This window comes from Trachinotus anak, unplaced genomic scaffold (genome assembly GCF_046630095.1).
Source record: "Trachinotus anak isolate AG129_WGS33_773 ecotype Australia unplaced genomic scaffold, CSIRO_AGI_Tana_v1 ptg000005l, whole genome shotgun sequence".
Classification (NCBI taxonomy): domain Eukaryota; kingdom Metazoa; phylum Chordata; class Actinopteri; order Carangiformes; family Carangidae; genus Trachinotus; species Trachinotus anak.
In genome coordinates this window covers 5,954,523-5,966,150 of record NW_027273856.1, presented here as the reverse complement: position 1 = coordinate 5,966,150, position 11,628 = coordinate 5,954,523, and positions in this window count along the sequence as shown.

Here is an 11,628-nt window from a genome sequence, read left to right as displayed (position 1 = left end):
TGATAGATGTATTTTTAAGCTTTCTGACAACTGAGACATGATGATCATGCACATATGCTGAGGTCCCAGAGTGTGAGAAAATGGGCACAAATACACCCCCGTATCCCAACAGACTCTTGTTGTTGTTTGCCAGGAAAGCAGGTGACATACAATCTAATATTTTGCACATGCATGCACATGTTGCACTCACATATAAAACCATACAGTGCACTTCCCAATAGCATATTTCCCATAACACCAAACCTATACATATGCTCAGCGCGATACATAAATCAATTTAATGTAACTTCATGTTTGAGCGGCCACATGCCACCAAAGCACCGAACAGCCATCAGGCACGTGACAACCAGGCAAACCCGTCGCCATAGACATCACACGCTTTTCATGAACTCTCTCTCTCTCTCTCTCTCTCTCGCAACACACACACACACACACACACACACACACTGGACCACCATCTGAGGAGCCATCAAAATGCTGAGTGTAGATGCGCTCTTTCCTCACCTGCGTCACACATGAGTTGGTAGGAGCCCATTCGTCACTGATGAACCCCTCAGGCGCGGCACACACCGAGGAGAGATCCATTTGATGTACGTCTATCGTGGTTTTTCTATCGGTTGAAGGCTGCGACTGTTCCGACAGCACCGCTGCAGCTTTTGCAGTGGAGATAGAAAAGACAGCCATGTCTGTTCCATTTTTTACTCACATTCAACTCATTCACCTCAACCTCATACACTGTAAAGGGCTTCCTGCTGGATTATTTAGTGGTTCAACATTTTCAGTGGAATCCAAACCAATGTTGTGATTTACAAAAATATCAGCTCTCCCCCCTGTTTTCTAAGGTTAAAATGAACTTCTATCATTTATGGTCAGAGCAGGGTCATATCTAAAATGATATCTGCTTCGTGCTTTGCAATAAAAGGAATCTAATGAACATTAAACAACTATTTTATTACAGATGATAAGCTTCTGTAGACCATTGTGTACATGCGTTTGTTCTAACCCTCTGCTGTAATATATCCACACTTTGCTATGCAACCCTTCACGTGTGCTCCAAACCCGCAGCCTCAGTCTGCTACTTTAAAACACTGAGCAAGCTCATTTCAGCAGCTGGTGCTGAAATGCTTTGCTCAGTGGAGCAGTGACCTCCGCAGACATGAATGCATCAGGAATAACTTCAACTCGCACTCTGAAATTCTTCCACGGCTGGTTATTGTAACTCTGGAGGTTAACCATGCAGTCTTTGAGTCTGGAAGCCTGTCACAGCCACAAGTGATTTTCATCATTTAGATATAAAGTTTCTGTTTTCCCAACAGAAAATATGTGTTTACTATTGGCCATATTTAGTTCATATGATGTGTGTGTGTGAGAGAGAGATTGTGACTATTGTGATTCATTTTGGTTGAATAATTAGACAGAAGAAAGTGAACTGATCAAAGCTAAATCAATTCATGAATGCATTTTAAAAAAGAGCGACAACAATTCTCAAGGAAAATGAAATATAGATGATACACATTTCAATCAGGAGAGACGAGTGAACGAAGTGAAAGTAAATATTTTAGTTAGACAAGACATGTGATGAATAGTGCTGAGGTTATAGACTTTGGCGCTTGGTCTCGGGGGGGGAGATGTTTAGAGTCAGGATGAGCAGCAGCAAAATACATGTGCGTATATGTATATAATCCCCTCGAGACCAGACACTGGTGGTGGTGGTGGCTGACTATCCCTCTGATGCCGATGATCGCCGAAGAACCTCTGATGCTGAAGATGACTGAGAATGCCCCGAAACTGATAAGGTTGAAGATCCTTCGACGATAGGATGGCTGAGAGACCTCTGACGTAGAGATGCCGAAGATCCCTCTGAGACGGATTATGGCTGACGATCCCTGTGACGATGGATGGGATAACTGGAATTGAAGAACTCTGGACGTCAGCGGAGCAGGAAACTAAATCTGAGAAGGAACATCTTTAAAAAGGGAGCGCCGGCAGATGATAGGCTATCGCCCTGCTATTGGTTAGTTCTGAACAGCTGTCTGAACAGCTGATAGGATGAGGGAATACTGAGTGAATATGTGAAAAGATGTGTGCCTTAATCAGGATTATATACAGCATATGCATGCAAGAGGATAGGTCTTCCTGATTGAACTTAAGCTAGAGCTTCATTAGAGATGTTTCCTAATGACTGATTTCCCAGTTTCCCAGTTAAACGGAAATTTAAATTTAGACTAGTCGAATTGTCTAAAGGTTAAAAAAAAAAAAAAAAGTCAGTTTGCCTTCAACATAACAGAGTGGAAGCATGTGTTGCACAGTCATTGCTGTGATGATCTGCATTGTCTTTTCAGACTGAGCCGGATCACAGCTGCTGCGGGTAAACAATGTCATACTGGTTGACTTTGTGCGTGGCTAAAGTTAGCAGTGTTAGCATCAGAAGCCTCCTTACCTTGCAGGTCAATGTCCACATGTCTACAGCGAATGTGGTTATACATTGCTCCAGTCGAGCAGTTATATGCCAATTAATTACGACACAGCCTTCATACAACCCTTTTTTTGATTTTCTAGATGAAAATACTGTAAAACCACACTGGTTCATCTGTACCACTTTCCACCTTGCTGGGTTACAACATCTGGGCATCAGCATGGGGAGGAGGTGGCTGCTGTCTGCAGGGTCTGCAGCCCCAGCTAGTGGCAGGTGGCTTAGACCCAACAGTTAACCAGCATTGTGCGTCAACAAAATATTGATAGTTATTTTAACTGTTTAGTATTTCTAGTTTAGCAAGGGTAGTAACATTTATTTGTTTATTGGCCTAATCATGCACATCCCAAATACACATATGTATGTGTGGATTAATGCTGTAGTGACCAGTCAACTAAAGTATCTAAACAGGGAAATACATGTTGACTAGCCCTTTTAACATTTTGTATTTAATATCACCAATAAAATGTATTTTACATAGACATATCTATGTATGTTTTGATCCCTAAAAATGTATTCTCCAAAGAACTGCCACCAAAACATGCTCCAATCAAGACGTCCCACAGCTGAAAACTAACCTGTCAATGCTCTGACAAGCAAACTCTGCAATGCAAATAACCTCAATACCTTTTCTGACAATCTGCACTTGTCTTGTCATAAAGAAATTACAGATTACAAATTCCTGCAACATGCCCAGAGTGGGCGGACCAGTCGCTCCATCGATCGGGCTGTAATCATCACTGACAAATCAGGTTCATTGAAAACAATCTCTGGACCTATAAAGTAGGTCTGGCTACAAGCATTAGCAGCAGGAAAAGGGCCATATTCCGTTTACACAAGGCTATACAACTGTTGCTCACCACCAGGTGACATAACGCATCTTTCCAGTGGCCGCCACCACCACCAAGGAGGAAGTCAAACTTTGTCAGATGAAAATTTGAATTGAGATGTCACATGAATGAAAGGAGGACGGATGTGTGGATGGATGGATGGATACCTACTGAATCACCCCTTCAGCTGATCATACTGAACCTCTATGCAGCCAAATGGCCCTTGGGGCTGAGGAATCCTTTCGTATAGACAGTCATATTATATGTGGAGCATTAAACACAATCCCATTTCCAAATGATCTTCAGCATGTAAAACACTGCTTTGCACACATAATTCATTTACTACTGTACTTTTTAGAACCGTGTGACACGCTGTTGGCTGGAGATCGAGGCACAATTAAAATGCAATGTGTGAAAAAGCTCATCTATTGATCGGGTTTCCAAACAGGCCTTCAATAGAATTATTTTACATGATCTATACACAGAGAGCCACTTTTTAAGGCAGCCATCCCTCCATGTGCCGTTGTGTCACTCTGCATTTCAGTCTATTACAAATGGAGCTGTTTGAGAGCGTCTGACAGTAAATACTGTGCACGGTGAAAGCATAATTGCCAAAGCACCCGTGATGCAATGTTGTGACAACATCAGCGCTGATAGGGGATGAGAGGAATCACTTGTGTGTTAAAATTGCCATTCAAACTTGGTCAATCAATCATGGCAGTCCATTTAAATGTTAATGGTTAAAAATGAACTGCTGCTGCATTGTTGGTGGACAAGTGGTGCTCCGTGGCCAATGCGGTGCTTTTTCTCAAGCTGTTTAATTGCTGAGAAGGGCGTGTACCTTCCAGCAAAAGCGACTACAGAACAAGAGGCATTGACAGCTATTTTTTTTTTTTTCAGCTGAGAAATCACTGAATAAAAAAATCAATCTGGCTAAGAGAGGTCCCGCATTTATCATTATATGACAGAGATATATGTCACGCATGGGAACGGTGCACATAAAACTCATTATCATATGTCACGTCAGGCGTGGATTGTGAGTGCAGTTTTCGATCCAGTGAGAAATATCACAGCGTGATTTCAAGTACAAAGTGTTGAAAATGTCAAAGAAAGCCAACCGCTCCCTCTGAATCACGCAGCCACTGCAGTATGTCAGACTCAACTGAAATCACACAGAAATAGGAAATCCTAATAACAGAAGCACCTCATATTAATGGTCATTTCGTATTAAAGGCAAACTACCATTACTTTAAGGCAGCGAGTCGTGACGAGTGTCCAGAGCTTTCAATATAAGCCGCGGAGGACAGGGATGTGTTTCGGAAAGGATGACGGCTGAACAAGAGAAATCCATTAGCCTCACTCACTAAGAAGGCTGTCATATTTATCTTTTGTACCATAAACTACATCTATACCCCCCCCCCCCCCCCCCCCCCCCCCTCCTTCACTCAGCGTCTTATTCCTTCTAACTCACCCCTTTTTACTTCACCTCTTTCTACTAAATGCTTTACATCTTCCCACCTCTTCTCACTTTTCTCTTTAATCTCCTCCAGGTTATGGACTGAAACAATGACCTCCAGGTTATGGACTGAATGTGAACTCCATCCCGGGCCTCATTTTGTAGGCTTACTCTATTTGATGATGTAACAGGCTATAAGACTAGTTATAAATTCAGTCACAACATTATCCAGATTACAAAATACGATCAACAAATATGAAAAAAAATGTTCAAGTATAAATATTATTGTATTATTTTTAACCATTTTGGAAATTGCATGTCCCTAAAGGAGAAAGTGGAGGCTACCTGTGCTCTATATTGTCATAGCAGAGACCTGGTGTAGGCTGCTATTATATAATATGTTTTAAAATGTCCAACACTGATACATCAAGAATTTTAAGGGGCATTGCCAGTGAAATGATCCTTGCAACGGTGGAGACACCCTCAACTCTGGCACCCACCCTGATTGTCTCCTTCCCACATCCATGTTGTACGTCTGCATTCAATACGCCAGGTGATTGCAAATCACAGAGCTCGTTACATCCAATGGATAATTTGCATTGCTTTACCTTGTTTTACCAGTGCATGGCCCAAAGTGTCATGAAGGCTAAATGCAGAGGCCAGGAGGAGAAGCAAATTGACTGAGCAAATCAAATAGCTAATAGGCAAAGGAGTGAGGAAGCGGAAATGCAGGTGCAAATGGAAAAGGGAATTGCCCTTTTTAAATGTCTGGTTAAAATCTTAGTTCAGTTTGTGAATCCACTCATTTATTTCGCTGTTAAAACTGCATATTCAAATACATTTTTAAATTCCATTATTTATTTATGAATTTGTTCATTCATTTTTAAATGATGTGCTTATTGACTGTTTTATGTTTCATGTTGTTTTTGTAAACCCACTTTTTAACTTGAACTACTTATTGGTGTTTCATTTGTAAATGGTTTTTATAATTCCTCTTATTACCCACTGAACTATCAAATAATGAATTACTTTGTAATTTAATCTACTTATAAATTAATAAATTATCAATTTTTAAACAAATGTTTTAATGTGTAATGTCAATTTTATTGTACAAATGCCTTATTACTATTTCTGTGACACTTGTGTTAGTTGTGAACAATTGAACTCTTAGGACTCCATCTATTTGTTGGTAAAGAGATGTCACACTGTCATTTACAGACAAGTGAGGAAACCCAGGTGACCCTGGGAGAACACAGATCAGACAGAAGCATAAATGTCGTTTATATAAAATAGTTTATTCATAAAGAATTATTTCCCAAAGATAAAGAGTCTATAACCAGACTGAGAGTATATTACAAAGTTGTACTTCAGCGCTTTGAGCAAAATGAAAAACCACAATGCCAACATGATAATGTTTAGCAGCTACTGTTTACAGTTTTCACCACGTTCATTTATTGTGTTAGCACACTAACATTTGCTCTAAGCAACCGAGGCTGATGTGAATGACTTCAGTTGTATGGGTATTTGGTCAATAACTAGTGTATTAGACATATTCAGTTTTGACCTGATCATGGTAATGGATGAAAAGTTGAGGGATCATCAATGTCATTAGAATTTATCCTTTAGGGATCATCTACATCCGTAACAAATTTAAGGGTATAAATAGTTGTCTTGAAATTAGCCTCAAAACCAAAGAAATGTCAAAAATCAGGGGATCTATCCAAAAGTTACCAATTCATTTCACCTACAGCAAAAATGTCAACTTCCTGTAGGTGTTAGGACCAAAGTGGTGGACCGACCGACATGCCAGCATTGCCATCCCTAAATAAAGTAAATCATCCAATGATTTCATAAGTTATCAGTTAAAATGACCTTCAACTAATTCATTTGGGAGGATAATTGAGCGTAAATTTATGCTTCCACTCAACACCAACATGCTCTGTACTCCTGTGGCCAATAGTTAACACTCAAATACCAGAATCACTCTAAAATTCAATTCAATGTTCAGGTCAGACCCAGTGTATAAGCAGTGAATTGGCAAATTCTGTAGTTCAGGTTTAACTTATGTATCATATTTTCTAAAGCCCTAAATAAGGAGAAAGGGGGAAGAAACTATTTGTAATAAATGCAACAAATGAAAGAGAGAAAAAAGAAACGATAACCTTTAGCATTTTTGTAATATTTCATTGCTAATTGACAACTCATTGCATGATTTCCAGCTTGAAATCCTGCCTTCCCTTTAACGCCTTGTGGTATTAAGTGATTAGAGTCTGATCACAGTCGTTCACCATGAACACGCCTTGTGCAGCTTAAAGTAAAATTTGACTGAAATGTCAGTACTTTGCCAGAGAAATATATTTTAGTCCTCTGCAGCTGTTAAACATATTCAACATTTGACGCCTCTACCAGCGCAATCCTCCCCGGCCTTCTCTCTTGCCTCTCTCCTCCTCTGTGCCCCAGCTCTTTGACAGGCCTGTCTGCTCTGCATGTCATCCTCAGCTCCATGGGCACCCCGGGAGAGAGAGAGAGCTAAGCTGAGACAAATAGGTGGGTGGAGGTAGAGAGAGACAGAGAGAGAGAGAGAGAGAAAAAAAAAGAGGAGAAGACCAATTCCCAAATGAGTGAGGATCAGACACCTGAGTCATGACTCCAAATTAATAGGTTATAATTGATAGGCTGCACACTACAGGTATAGGCCATTAAGGATTTTACTCTTGACTCCTGCAGCTCATCTGATCAGTGAACTTGTGAACTTTATTTTGAAACTTTTGGCAGCAGAGGACATGACACATGCAGTGCAAGTGCAGATGCATGTGAAGTTACGAAGGTGCTGCTGCCAAGTTTTTTTTTTAGCTCTGCTATGGCTACCCAGCTTAATTCTCAATACTGCATTCAGCCCCAATGCTGTAAACCACTTTGGATTGATGGAGGGATTGTTTGGAATGGGATTACTTGTGTTTGCTCCCCTTGTTGATCACACTGAAAGCAGAGCAACTTTGCCGTGTTTCATGTCAGATGGTAGAAAATAGATGCTGCGATGCTTTCTCCAGGACATGATTACAACAGTCAGGCAACGCAATAGGATGCAACACGCACGCACAAAGAAAAACAACGAGAAGGGTAACGGCAAACAAGCTGTAATGAAAGAGGAGGATCACCAAGACACACAGAGAAGAGATGGAGAGAAAAAGAGAGAGAGAGAGAGAGAGAGAGAGAGAGAATAGAAAGATGGGGCAGGAAGAATGTTCAAAGGGTTTGTTCTAACATTTGAAAGGGGAATTTACAACAGGCACGTAAGCGGCGCACAACAGTGGGGCTTTGAAGTGCCTGGCTATGTGCGGAGACGCCGGTGCTTATGCCTTGATTAGCTGGAGAGAGTTTCACACCCCCTGCTGCACGTGTTGTCGCTGTGATGCTCTCACCGAGCAGGGGGATGTGGTGATAGTCAGGGGCTCAGCTGGACCTGTGGGCACAGAGTGCAGAGATGTGCCTATAAATGTCTGCAACGTCTCAGGGTGTGCATGAGCGTCTCATGTGGGTGGCAGCGGAGTGAAAGGGTGGCGAGCGTGCGCGCTTGTGTGTTCACGGGCTAGACTGTCAGCGTAATTGGATTGACAGTTACCGCTGCGAAGGGGCACAGCGGAGTCAACTGGTGTGTGTTCCTAGAGAGCTCCCCTGATGCCCTCTCCTCGTTCCTCCACCTCCTCCTCATTCCTGTTCTCCTCTTCACTCCCACCTCCTTCTGCCATGATCCTAATCGGGAGAGAAAGGCCGGAGAAGGAGCCTCAGCTCGTGGTCACTGGCCATCTTCCTCCTGCGGAAATAGAATTGAGAAGGCAGATGAGAGAGAGAGACTTGAAGTAGTATACAAATATCTTTAATAGGAATGGAAGAAGTAAAATCATATCAACTCTGAGTTTAAGACCTCAAAGACAGCACTACATCGAAGGATAACTTCTGCCAGTCTGACCACTTGTGTTCCTTGTAGAACTGCATCTTTAGAAATGATCTAGCTGTGTTTCCAAATCTCAGCAATTAACTTGGTAAGTCCACTGTTGCCATGTCGCTTTTTGGAATGAAAAAAAAGAAAAACAAAGCCGTAATGGTGGTGTTATTCTGAAAAGTATATAACTGCAGCTGTCAGAGAGGCAGGGTAATTGTTCAAATACGGAGATAACAGCGTGCACTTTCAGGCAGTCTCTCCTGGCAGACATTCATAGTGTTACACTCAGTTGCATGTGACAGAAATCTGTCATGTTAAAAAAAAAAAAAACAAAAGAGAGCTTAATGGACTTTCTCACCTTGGCACACCTAGTCAGTCGCTGCCACTGGGTGAGTGTCAGTGTTGGTTTCAAAAAATTAGAGAAGTTGTCTGACGCAGCGCCCTCCAAGCCGATGTAGGAAGCGCATGGGAGACGGCTGTTCTGAGGCTGTTCCACTGTCTGGTTCTGGTGAGGTTTCCTTGGTCTGGTTTCAGGTGGGAAGGCTTCTGTTTTGATTCCTGTCCAGACCAAAGAACCACACCAAGTCCAGCTGAAAATGTGTCTTGCCCATGGTTCATTTATGCTTTGACTGAAACAATAGAGTACACCTGGTTTCTTTTGCTCAGGTGACAAATGAAGATGACATGGTGAAGCCCAGTTGCAGTCTTGATAAATCATGTTCACAGTCTTCTGTTATCTGTGAGATCAATGAACTTATACTGTATAAAATCTTTAAATGTATTCAAATGCGCTTTGACCCACTGTCAGTCGCCAGAATGTGAGTCCATGTTGATTGTTGATTGCAGAACAGATCATCTAAAGTGTGCAGTGAAAAAGTGAATTCATAAGATACATATATATTTTAATATAGGCCCTGCAAACATGTGTGTATGCAAAAAATAAGATGTGTTTTGGAATGTCATCGTCACGGGTGGGAAATCTTCTCCATAGATAGTGAATCACCATTTGAAACTTTAGATTGACATCTTGAGACTTTGTAATGCAGCAGATTGAGCCCACGTGTCTCTGTGGGTTGCTGCTGCTAAGTTACACAAATGAAAGAGAAGAAGATAACTACATCATTAGAGACACTGCTAAGTGTAGTGTCTGAATATATTGCTGAGTTCTGATCATATATATTTGTGCACCTTATAACGTGCACAACTGAGCTCATAAAATAAATGGAACTACTGTAATAATGCAGTATGTTTTCAGTCATATAGAGTGTGTGGGAGCCTGTATCAGTGTGTGTTCATGCATGGCTGGGTTTGTGCGTGTTGCTGTGTGAGTTTGTGTGCTGTTATGGGAACATGAATGTATTATTTTTGTATGTGCTGAGGTCATCACACAGCAAACAGCTGTACATACTCCAGCTGCATCTCCAGGGAAGCGGGGTCAGCACGCTGCGAGGCGGCAGCTGAGGAGGGGACATGGGAGGAAAAGGATGGTGAATGGAAGAACAGCGGGGGTTTCATGATACATGTGCTACATGATATATGTGCTAAAGAGAAGTTTTGTGACAAAACGCAAGTATCTGAAAAGACATTAAGTGTGTTAATGATACAAAAGTAAGGAAACCCACATTGAGGACAAGTGTGAAAAGAAGCAGTGACTCAAACCAGTACTGAACATAGTTATACTGGTGAGGAACGCAAAAAGAAAATTGGAAAGGTTGTTGTTACCTATTTGTATATGTGAATTTAAGCATACTTTTATTTTGATACTGCATAAACACACCCAGTACATGCGTATCCCTCTTCCTCAACTGGAATCCATAAGTTTGGTTTTTTTTTCTTGCATGTAAGACCCATGTTACTTCCTGCCCAAACATGCTGATGCTGTGAAGGACACTGTCATATTGAAAGTGGAGCAGTGGGATGCTAGTTAGCCACTCCGCATGTGGTTGATGGCTGGGGCCTAACAAGAGCCATGGGTGATCGAGACTGATGGAGGGAAGATGGAGCTTTAAATCCCTTTACTGTTGCAGTTCATGCCTACTTGTCAGAGCCTGCCAGTTCCTGCCAATTGAGCAGCGGGTTTCCCCCTGCACTTGTTTGCTTGTGAGGATTTTTGATTCTCTTCTCTGGTTCTCTTTCACTCACTGCTTCTTTTATTTTTCCTCCTCCTTGGTAATACTGCCAGCCTTTCCCCATTTAGCCTTCTCCCATCTCTGACTCATTCGTTTGCAATCATTCTTTGCAATAATCTCGATGACCTCCATCAAATTCATGCTCACCTCAGCTCCATCCAATCCTAACTTTTTTGGGGTACATAGTCAGTTCAGACAAATCATTGTCCTTACTACTGAATAATACATTGTGCTATTTGTCAATCAACTATTCAAGACAAAACATTGAGAAAAGGTGGTATGAATGGGTAACTATCCTGCAAACTGAGGATAAATGAATGTAGCACACCTGCTAGAAAGCAGCACTGCTACAATGGTTTCATATTTAGATCTAAATAACAAGTCAGTGATGTGTTTGTTCTCCCTTTAGCAGATTAAAAAAGCTGGGTCACTGCATAATCAATATATTTTTAGCATAGAAAAGTAAAGGCATACAGCACACAGTTGTCATTGCCACCAGCTTACTCATAATGGCTGTTCTGTTGCCCAGCTGTAGCTGTTCCTTCCACACACGCTGTGTGTGGATGCGTGTGTGTGTGTGTGTGTGTGTGTGTGTGTGGTGCTTATTATGTTTCTCTCGCGTGCTCTCTTCCTGACAACCTAATTACTACTTTCAGCGATACACTGACATACGGATCGAAAACTGCGATCGGGAATGCAGCTCATTTTTGACAGGGTGGTGGTTTATGAGATGTTTGTGTAGGATGAGATTTTTTTTTTTCTTCTATTTTTTGTCTGTTTTTGTTTTCATTCTCAGT